Below are 11,139 nucleotides of genomic sequence, written 5' to 3'. Positions count from 1 at the left end.
TCACCATTGCGTCAGGGTGACGTCAGCAGTCAACGGGGACGGTCCAGGTGAAACCTGACCAGTGGGTCCCGCGTGTCAGTGTCATTAGACTAACTAATTTTAGTTAGTCCTAATCCTTGGTTAATTAGCAGGGTGGGCCCCACCTGTCATAGACCCAGGGGGGTCAAACTAGGGTCAACCCGGGTCAAACTCGCCGGAGTTGACCCAGGGCTCGTCGCCGGCAGGGCTAGGGACGGCGGAGAGGTGCGGGTTTCGTGCTCCGGTGACAAAAACGACGGCGGAGCACATCTACGTGACGCGGGGAGTGAGCCGCGTCGAGTAGTGGCAGTGGGTGGACCTGGGGCGGCCGGAATCGTCAATGGCGACAACCTTGGTGGTCGCCGGAGTTCGGGCGAGGTCGAACCCGTCGCTAGGGGGCATGGCGAGGTGCGTGGAGTGGTGCTACGGCATCCTGGGAGTGCGGTGAGTGCGATGACGTGCTCGGTTTTGAGCCAACGTGGTTGTGGCCACGGCGGCAATGAGCAGAGGCGGCGGTGCGTGCGGGCGAGCTCGGTGCGGTCGCTGCATCGCTAGGGGGCATGGCGAGGTGCGTGGAGTGGTGCTACGGCATCCTGGGAGTGCGGTGAGTGCGATGACATGCTCGGTTTCGAGCCAATGTGGCTCTGGCCACGGCGGCGATGAGCACAGGCGACGGTGCGTGCGGGTGAGCTCGGTGCGGTCGCTGCGAGGCGCGAGAGTGAAAACAAAGAGGATGGGGAGGTAGCTGAGCTCTCGGCGATCACGGCGGAGCAGACGGCGACGTTGGGGAGGGACCAGAGCGGTCAGGGCGTCGAGGGGGATCTCCGGCGGCGATTGGTGAAGATGAGGATGATGGCGTCTCTTCGGGCGTCCCACGGGCGCGTGCTTCGTCTTGGAGCTCCGTGGCGTCGAGGCGGAGCCTCTGGAAAGCACGAAGAGGCGAGGTGGTGGCTCTGGCCATGGCAACGACGGGCGGCGATGACGGTCACTCTCGGGTGAGCTCAGGGAAGGGGCTAGAGGGCGAGGGAGAGAGCAGAGAGTGAGGGGAGAGGCAGAGGGGACTGCGGGGCCTCTCCAGACGCGTCGGGGGTGCCTCGGTGGCAAGCAGGAGGTGGAGCTCGGGCGCCCGCGCGCTGTCGACACGCCTCTGCCTACTGGCAGAGGTTGAAGACAACCGCTTCAGGCCGGTGGGCTGGGCCGCCATGTAGGTCGCCAGGTGGGCTTTCTCTCTCTCTGTTTTCTTTATTTTAGTTTCTGTTTTATATTTTCTGCAGGTTTGTGGCTTTTCAAAATTCTTAGGCACTTTCAAAAATCACCAATGTGCTCATGCCCACTGTTTAGCATATAACCAACATGGAACATGTCAGTTTAGTATTATTTGGACATTTAAAATATTTTGTAGCATTTAAATGCCCAAATGCAATTAACATATGATTTAATCCAGTGACCTTAGGATGACCTAGAAAATTGTGCACCATTTTTGTTAGAGGTTTAAGACCAAGGCCAAGATGATGAACATTTTAGAAGGGTGTTTCAGGTTCATTGAAGATAATTTTAGTAAACCCTAGTTGGTTTCAGGGGGTGCTGGGGGTTCTGTCATCCCCATTTCAACTTTCTGTGAAAAGTAAACATGATGCAACACCAGATGCTAGCACTAAGCATTGTCAAAACTAGGGATGTGACAACAGAATTTGAGGACAAGGCCATGGCGACTCCGGCGACGAACGGAGAGCTGCGGGAGAGGCTCTGGTGGCTGGGTGATCTACTAGAGGTGGTGGAAGAGAGAATGGGGCTTGGGGTCACCGGAATCGGAATCGGAGCGGGGCAGAGGCGGCGGCCATGGTGGCGATTTCAAAAAAAGAGAGCCCCTCGAGCTCGTCTGAGAGGCTGGGACGGGGTAGTGGAGCGAGGCGAGGCTGGTGGTGAGGAGAGACGGGGTCGGGGAGGCCTTAAATATGCGCGGGGTGAGGTGTCGAGCTTTCGTCGCCGCGGACGCGTGTGCACGCGCATGAGCTCGGAGGTAGGCGAGGAGGGAGGCAGCAGGGATAGCTCACAGGGAGGAGGAGGCCAAAGGAGCGCAGGGAGGAAGAAGACAGCGAGCTCCGAGCCAAACCACCACTGTTCGCCCGTGGGCGCGCGGCGGCTTGCGTCGGTGAGGAAGCGGGCGGAGGGTGAGAGCTGTCCAGGGGAACAACGACGACGAGAGGAAGAGAAGGGAAATGGTCACACATGCGAAGACGATGAGAGGGGAGCGAACGAAGCAGAAACGGTGCCATGGACGCGGCCATGGTGCACAAAGCGCATGCACAGGCATGCCATTGTTGTGGTCACCGCGTGGACTGGCATGTAGCTGGGGCAATGGGATGGATCGTGTTGTCTAGTGGTAAGTTCTTCCAGGGGAGGTTTCAACTGCGGTGGTAGATCAATGAATAGCTCTGTGGTTAAATGGTAATCAAAGTCTGAAGTTTACTGCAGTAAACTTGGACATGCACTGGTGATCAACAGGAACTTTATTGTGGTAAATGGAGTTGTCTGCGATGATTAACTAAGGAGGAACTACAATCCTGGAGAGTTTGAGGAGAAATGAATCAAGGATTAATATAGTTGCTTTGCAACTGACCAAAATGGTCCAAAAACTTTAGTATGATGATACACTCACATGAAGCATCAACTTGAGCTAAAATTTGGCATAGGATGATGATTTGGTCATACAATGATGCTATAAAAATTTCATACCAATTGGATTTACCAAAATGGAACTTCCTTCACAAACATCCTTGCTGACCAGAAACTTGCAATACTTTTAGAGAAATATTGGCTAAGTGAAATGGTGCCAAATTTGGTGGAGAGATGTTATAAGGGTAGAAGCACAATCTGGTAATTTATCAGGATTTTTGAAGAAATATAAAATGCACTTGCTTCACAACCTGAAAATATTGCCAGAATCAAAGATTTGGTCCTGTGCTCACATAGATGATTGGATGGGGCTGAAATTTGGAGGAGGCTAATTATATGAGCACATGAAGAGGCATGCAAAATTTCAACTCATTCGGATAAACCTAGCTAGTACTTCCTTCACAATGGCTTCTGTCTGACAGAAACTTTAAAAAATCACTGAGGAAGATTGGCTAGGCAAATAAAGTTGAATTTTGGTTTGAGGCAATTATTTGGACATAAAAGAATTCCCAACAAGTTTGGGAGCAAAAAAGATTGGATAGGTGGCACTTACTTCACAAAAAGCCACTCTGGACAAAAATGAAGAATAATTATTAGAGAATTATTCTTGGGCTAGGACAGGAAAGTTTGGGCATATTTGTGCAACATATGACCCAAATGAATTGTGAGAAATATTTGGGGATTTTTGGATGGACAGAAATATTCCTGAGAAAAATAAATTAGGGTTTGGTCAAGCAGTGAAGTGGCATGATCTTGGAGTAGATTGGAGGATGATGAGTCACTTGGGAGGGGGAATGAGGATGATTTCCCAGGTGGCAAGGCCACAGAACCACTCCAAAAAGAGAAACAGAGCAAAAAACCAAATAAATCAAAAGAAAAAGAAAAGGGCCAAAAACTAGGCTGTTACAGCTTCCTTGCACCCGAAGTAGAGCTCCAACCGACGTTCGAGGAGGGCACAACCCACCATTGCGCGCTAGGGGCCTCTGGCGTGCCCTGGTGTCTTGTGGGCTGTGTGGGCCTCCGTTTTGCAGTGATTCCAACTCCCAAAAATCACAAATATTCCAAAATAATTCTCCGTAAAATTTTATTGCATTTGGACTTCATTTGATATGGATATTCTGCGATACAAAAAACATACAAAAAAACAGGAACTGACACTGGGCACTGGATCAATAGGTTAGTCCAATAAATCATATAAAAAGTTGCCAAAAGTATGTAAAACTTGTATAATATTGGCATGAAACAATCAAAAATTATAGATACGACGGAGACGTATCAGCATCCCCAAGCTTAATTCCTGCTCGTCCTCGAGCAGGTAAATGATAAAAAAGATATTTTTTGATGTGGAATGCTACCTAGCATAAACTTGATCATATGTCTAGTCATGGCATGAATATTAAGACATAAGTGATTCAAAGAAATAGTCTATAATTTGACATAAAGACATCAATACTCAGGCATCCAACAAACAATCATGTCTTTCAAAATAACAACGCTAAAGAAAGTTATCCCTACAAAATCATACAAACTTGTCAAGCTATGTCTTCTTAACACAAAGTATTTATCATGCACAACCCCGATGACAAGCCGAGCAATTGGTTCGTACTTTTTAACGCGCTTTAGCCTTTTCAACTCTCACGCAATACATGAGCGCAAGCCATGGATATAGCACTACGGGTGGAATAGAGTATGATGATAGAGGTAAATATATAGAAGACAAAAAATTAAGAAAGTCTCACATCGATGCGGCTAACCAACGGGCTATGGAGATGCCCATCAATTGATATCAACGTGAGGAGTAGGGATTGCCATGCAACGAATGCACTAAGAGCTATAAGTGTATGAAAGCTCAATATGAAACTAAGTGGGTGTGCATCTAATCCTACAATGAAAATTTCCCACTAGTATATGAAAGTGACAACATAGGAGGCTCTCCATATGAAAAACATGGTGCTACTTTGAAGCACAAGTGTGGTAAAGGATACTAAGAATGCCCCTTCTCTCTTTGTTTATTTTTTTATTTTTTCCTTTTTCTTTCTTTTTTTCTTTTTTTTTCTTTTTCTTTTTCTCTCATTGTCCAGAGTCTCATCCCGACTTGTGGGGGAATCATAGTCTCCATCATCCTTTCCTCACTGGGGCACTGCTCTAAAAATCAATAATGATGCTCATCACACTTCTATTTACTTATAACTCAAAAGAAATAAAAATTACAACTCGATACCTATGACAAAGTATCACTCTATATGAATGCCTCTGGCATGTACCAGGATGTCCATTGATCTAGCGTAACTTGTATGAAAGATGATGAACGGTGGCTGAGCCACAACTACTAAGTCAACTATATGATCATGCAAAGCAATATGACAATGAACGCTCAAGTCATCAAACGGAAGCGGTGGAAGTTGCATGGGAAATATCTCGGAATGGCCATGGAAAAGCCATAATAGGTAGGTATGGTGGCTTTTTTGAGGAAGATATAATAAGGCTTATGTGTGATAGAGCGTATCATATCACGGGGTTTGGATGCACTGGCGAAGTTTGCACGGACCCTCGAGGTGAGAAAGGGTAATGCACGGTACCGTAGAGGCTAGCAAATTGCGGAAAGGTAAGAGTGCGTATGATCCATGGACTCACATTAGTCATAAAGAACTCATATACTTATTGCAAAAGTTTATTAGCCCTCGAAGCAAAGTACTACTGCGCATGCCCCTAGGGGGATAGATTGGTAGGAAAAGACCATCGCTCGTCCCCGATCGCCACTCATAAGGAAGACAATCAATAATAAATCATGCTCCAACTTTCATAGTATAACGAGAGACTATACGTTCATGCTTCGGGAATCACAAACCTTAACACTAATATTCTTACTAACCACAACCGTTTACTAGTACCTCCCACATATTATCATCTCTATATCGCAAAACTAATGCAAGGAATCAAACATATCATATTCATTGATCCATAAGTTTTATGTAGGATTTTATGACTAACCATGCAATTGACCAATTCCTTTTGACTCTCTAAATAGATATAAGTGAAGCATGAGAGTTTAATTCTTTCTACAAAAGACCATGCTCTAAAAAATATAAGTGAAGCAAAAGAGCATTCTACAAACAACGGTTTTCTATGTGAAGAGAAACAGGCAATCCAAACTTCAAATGATATAAGTGAAGCACATGAAGCATTCTATAAAGCCATACTCAAAAGATATAAGTGAAGTGCAATGAGCATTCTATAAATCAACCATGGACTATCTCATACCAGCATGGTGCATAAAAGAAAAGTGATAAATAAAAGCAAAAGACGCTCCAAAATTTGCAAAGATCACGCGAACGAAAAGAAACTGAAAACATATCAATACTTGTTGAAGAAAGATGGAATGGCTTCCAGGGCATCCCCAAGCTTAGACGCTTGAGTCTCCTTGAATATTTACTTGGTGTGCCTTGGGCATCCCCAAGCTTGAGCTGCCTCTCCTCCTTCTCCTCATATCGAGACCTCCTCGATCTTTGATCACTTCATCCACACAACACTCAACAGAAACTTTTAGTGGCGGGGTTAGTGAATATGGCAATGAAATCCAATCATGTATTGCTGTAACATTATTGTATAATTGTAAACAAACATTACCCACTGTATGCTATCACAATTCTATGGCCCCAAGTCAAGGAGGCTTCAACAAGAATTCAAACATACGCAAATAATGAAGCTATAACAGCAATCTATGAAAACAGGACAGGCTGTAGAGATTTGAACATCCACCATACTTCTGTAACTCTAAAAATTCTGAAAAATTAGGACAACATAAAAAAAATTGTATAGAAAGACTATGCAAAAAGTTTCAGAAATGTTTGACGTTCCAGTAAAAAATGAAAACTCACGCGCTATAGCCAAAGTTTTTGTTTCTGCACTGCACATACCAACAAGCAATCTAATCATCATAAAGGCAAACCTTGGCACATTATTTTTATAATACAATGGAATTGTACAAGGGGATAATTATTTTTGGTGAAAAGTTTCTGTAATTAAGATTCACAAAGTTTCCATGGGAATGAACAAAGTTCAAGGCTAGCTCCCACTTTCACAATGCTTGTCCCTCTCACTTTTCACTTTTCTTTTTGTGAAGTTTTAAGTTTCCCCTCTATATTTTTTTTGTTTTTTAACTATATAAAAGCACTCAACAGAAATAAATGACTCTCTAAAACTTCCGAGTTGTCTCCCTGGCAGCGCTTTCTTTAAAGCCATTAAGCTAGGCATAAAGTGCTCAAGTAATGGATCCACCCGGATCCCAAGGTATATCAAAGCCAAATTTAATTAACAATGATTTGGCATTTAGTAGTGAGCACAAAGCAACATATATCATGCAATGAAGAAGTCTAACTCTCTTCCTATGCATCGGCATGTCATAAAAGAAAAATTCATGCACATCAAGTAAAGGCCAATACATAGCATAGGAAGTTTCTTGCAATTTTTTCGTGTTGGAAACATAGAGAGGTGGAGATGTAGTTCCTCTATCATAATAATTGCAAGTAAGAACAGCAAGCACATGCATATTACATTCATCAAAATCATCATGTGCAACGGTAAAAGGAAACCCATCAATATAATCCTTAACGAGAGCAAACCTCTCCGATATAGTGTAGTTGGGAGCAAGGTAGTCAGAATCCCGATTCGACTGCTAGAATCCTACGACTTCACAACCCTACGGAAGCATGTCGATCCAAATCCCACTATGAATCCGGATCAGGTAGAATCCATGTTGAGTCACGATCCAAATCATAGAATCCTATACAAAACTGTACAATCCCGACTATACTATGGACTACATCCGATTCTACTAACTTATCTAGCCGTTTGTTTAGTTGTAGAAAAATAGTATGCCATCATCCAAACCGCTTTTCATATACCTCATGGACCTTTATTCCCCTCCCAAGTCCAAACGCTCAACCGTAAACACCTTTGATCTAGCTCTCAGAAACCCTAGATCGAAATTGAGGATCAGGCTTGTCGACATATGGAATTGGCGTGAAAAGGAGGATGCTTCAAGATTGATCAGAGAAGGAGAGCAAGACCCTTCAAGGTTAGCACTGTAGGTCAGATAGACAGGTGATTGACTATTCACACACTCTAAAAAGAACATAAGTAAATTTCTTGCATTGAAGGTTTAAATGTTCTATATATTTTCCTCTTATATATATTCCATACATGCGAGCTAGATGGTAGGATAGCCATAAAAAGAAGTGGAATACAACTAGCATTGATGTGTACGTTCTTTGCTCCGTATTTAGTGTCAAAACTCTATAGAACCCATATAAATTTCTTGTGTGTATACAAAATATCTTATTTGAGTAAATCTAGTAGAATCCTCGATTCCACGACTCGATCTTATGACTCGATTCTGTCTGAGGAAAACCGATCTGATTCCGAATCCCGACTCTGACTACCTTGGTTGGGAGAATTCAAAAAGATAATAGGACTATCATGTGTGGGTGCAATAGAAACAATTTCATTCTTAATATAAGGAATTATAGCAAGTTCATCTCCATAAGCATAATTCATATTGGCATCTTGGCCACAAGCATAACAAGCATCAAGTTCATCAAAAAGGGATATTTCAACGGGATCATAGCAATTATCATGGCATTCATCCTTCGGTAAGAACGAAGGGAAATTAAACAATGTATGAGTTGAAGAGTTAATCTCATTAGTAGGTGAGCACGGGTGATCACTCTGTTCTTCCTCCTTTTGTTCTTCGCTCTCCTCATCATCTTTTCCATCCAATGAGCTCATAGTTTCATCAATACCTTCTTCCATAGACTCCTGCAAAATATTAGTCTCTTCTTGGACAGCGGAGACTTTCTCAATAAATGCATTAATATTGGAATTGTATTTATAATTATTATAGCAATATTTAAGGATAGAAAATTATTCAGGTCTATAAACTGAATCATCAAACTTTTCAAACAAAGATTCAATTTCATAAGCACCCTTAAAAACAACAAATTCTTCTATTCTTTCCACATCATAGTAATCATATATACCTCTAGCATAAGAAGCCAAGGTTTCATTATCATTAAATTCACATGAAAAGGGAAGATGTGGAGCGTTCATCCTAGAGCAACAAGTATAATCATATCTCAAGCATAGCTCCCAAGCATACGAATGCAACATATGAATTTGATCCCATAACAATTTCCCTTTATGAGTCAAGCGATAATTCCTAAAGTATTCACGTTGATCCAACGTTACTCCCATTATATAGTTGAATGGGGTTTTCTCAGGATTATCAAAATAGTGCATAATATCATTCACATAACGAGCATCGAGGGTTTTAGGAGGTTCCCCATCTCCATGAGTAGCAAGTACCACTAATTTTTTTGGTGTTTCATGTTCCATATCCATAACTAAAGATAGAGAACAACTTAGAACAGAAAATAAAAACTACTTAGTGATAAAGCAAACAAGCACACATGAGAATATTCACCCCACGCTATTGCTCCCCGGCAATGGCGCTAGAAAAAGGTCTTGATAACCCACAAGTATAGGGGATCATTTGTAGCCTTCTTTGATAAATAAGAGTGTCGAACCCAACAAGGAGCTAAAGGTAGAACAAATATTTCCTCAAGTTCTATCGACCACCGATACAACCCTACGCACACTTGACGTTTGCTTTACCGGAAACAAGTATGAAACTATTTGGCAAGTATAAAACTACGAGTACTTTCCGAGAATAAAACTACGAATAAATTGCATGGTAGTAAAAGCAGATAGCTTTTGTCAACAAGAAAGTTATTTGTCCCTAGGCAATCGATAACAAGTACCGGTAATCATTCTTGTAATTTTATATGAGGGAGAGGCATGAGCTAACATACTTTCTCTACTTGGATCATATGCACTTATGATTAGAACTCTAGCAAGCATCCGCAACTACTAAAGATCATTAAGGTCGTGAAACCCAACCATAGCATTAAGTATCAAGTCCTCTTTACTCCCATACATCATAGCCCACATACTCGGGTTTAAGTTTCTGTCACTCTCGCAACCCACCGTAAGCAAACCATGAACATATTGCAACACCCTACAGTGAGGGCCCCTCACGTTTGCGCGAGAACGGAGGGCACCATAGGACAGCACCACAAATAAAATATACAATCATACCAGCCAAGATCACAATTAACCCACAGGACAAAACGGATCTACTCAAACATCATAGGATAGCAAAATATCATTGGGAAATAATATATGGAGTTGAGCACCATGTTTAAGTAGAGATTACAACGGGTAAAAGGGGTGTTACACCGCTGCAAAGAGGGGGAGAGAGTTGGTGTTGACGGTAGCAAGATTGTTGATGTATATCACCGTCCCGATCGTTGCCCCCGGCGGCGCTCCGGCGCCACCGGAAGCGAGGGCTAGAGAGCCCCCCACCTTCTTCTTTTTCCTTGGTCTCCCCCCTAGATGGGAGGAGAGTTCCCCGTCTGGTCCATGGCCTCCATGGCGCCGGAGGGGCGGGAGCCCCTCCGAGATTGGATCTCCCTCTCTGTTCTCTTCTGTTTCGCGCTCTCCTGATCTGGCCGAAAACCGTTTCTTTTATTCCGGGAGATCCGTAACTCCGATTGCGCTGAGATTTTAACACGATTATTTCCGGATATAAGCTTCCTTGCGCCTGAAGTAGAGCTCCAACCGACGTTCGAGGAGGGCACAACCCACCACTGCATGCCAGGGGCCTCTGGCGTGCCCTGGTGTCTTGTGGGCTGTGTGGGCCTCCGTTTGCGATGATTCCAACTCCCAAAAATCACAAATATTCCAAAATAATTCTCCGGAAAATTTTGTTGCATTTGGACTTCGTTTGATATGGATATTTTGCGATACAAAAAACATACAAAAAACAGGAACTGGCACTGGGCACTGGATCAATAGGTTAGTCCAATAAATCATATAAAAAGTTGCCAAAAGTATGTAAAACTTGTATAATATTGGCATGAAACAAATAAAAATTATAGATACGACGGAGACGTATCAATACGTTCCAAGATGAACGTTCGATTGCCCAAGACTTTGAAGGAGCTTTACACTCTAGTGGATAAGTGTGCTTGGGTGGAGGAGGGGAGGAGGCTCCCCAAAGAAGAGGATGGCATCGACATCGACTCAGAGGATGATCACGAAGCCACCAGTCAGAAGAAGAAGAACAAGAAGCGCAACAAAAGGCGCAAGGATAAGGCAGTGATGACCGTTGAAGGATCAGGCATGCCTAGTACCGGCAAGAAGGCCAAGGCTGAATCCCCCGGCAAGGAAGTTGTCGCGTGCACTGACTGTCGGGAGGCTGTGGCTGCCGAGAAGGCTGGGAAAGGTGATGGGCCTTACTGCAAGATCCATCGGACCAAGGGCCGCGATCTCCGGGAGTGTCATCAGGTTGAGCAACTTGTCAAGAAGCAGAGGGCTGAGTATGAG

This window comes from Aegilops tauschii, chromosome 7, assembly GCF_002575655.3.
Source record: "Aegilops tauschii subsp. strangulata cultivar AL8/78 chromosome 7, Aet v6.0, whole genome shotgun sequence".
NCBI classification, from domain to species: domain Eukaryota; kingdom Viridiplantae; phylum Streptophyta; class Magnoliopsida; order Poales; family Poaceae; genus Aegilops; species Aegilops tauschii.
This window is presented reverse-complemented; position numbering follows the sequence as displayed.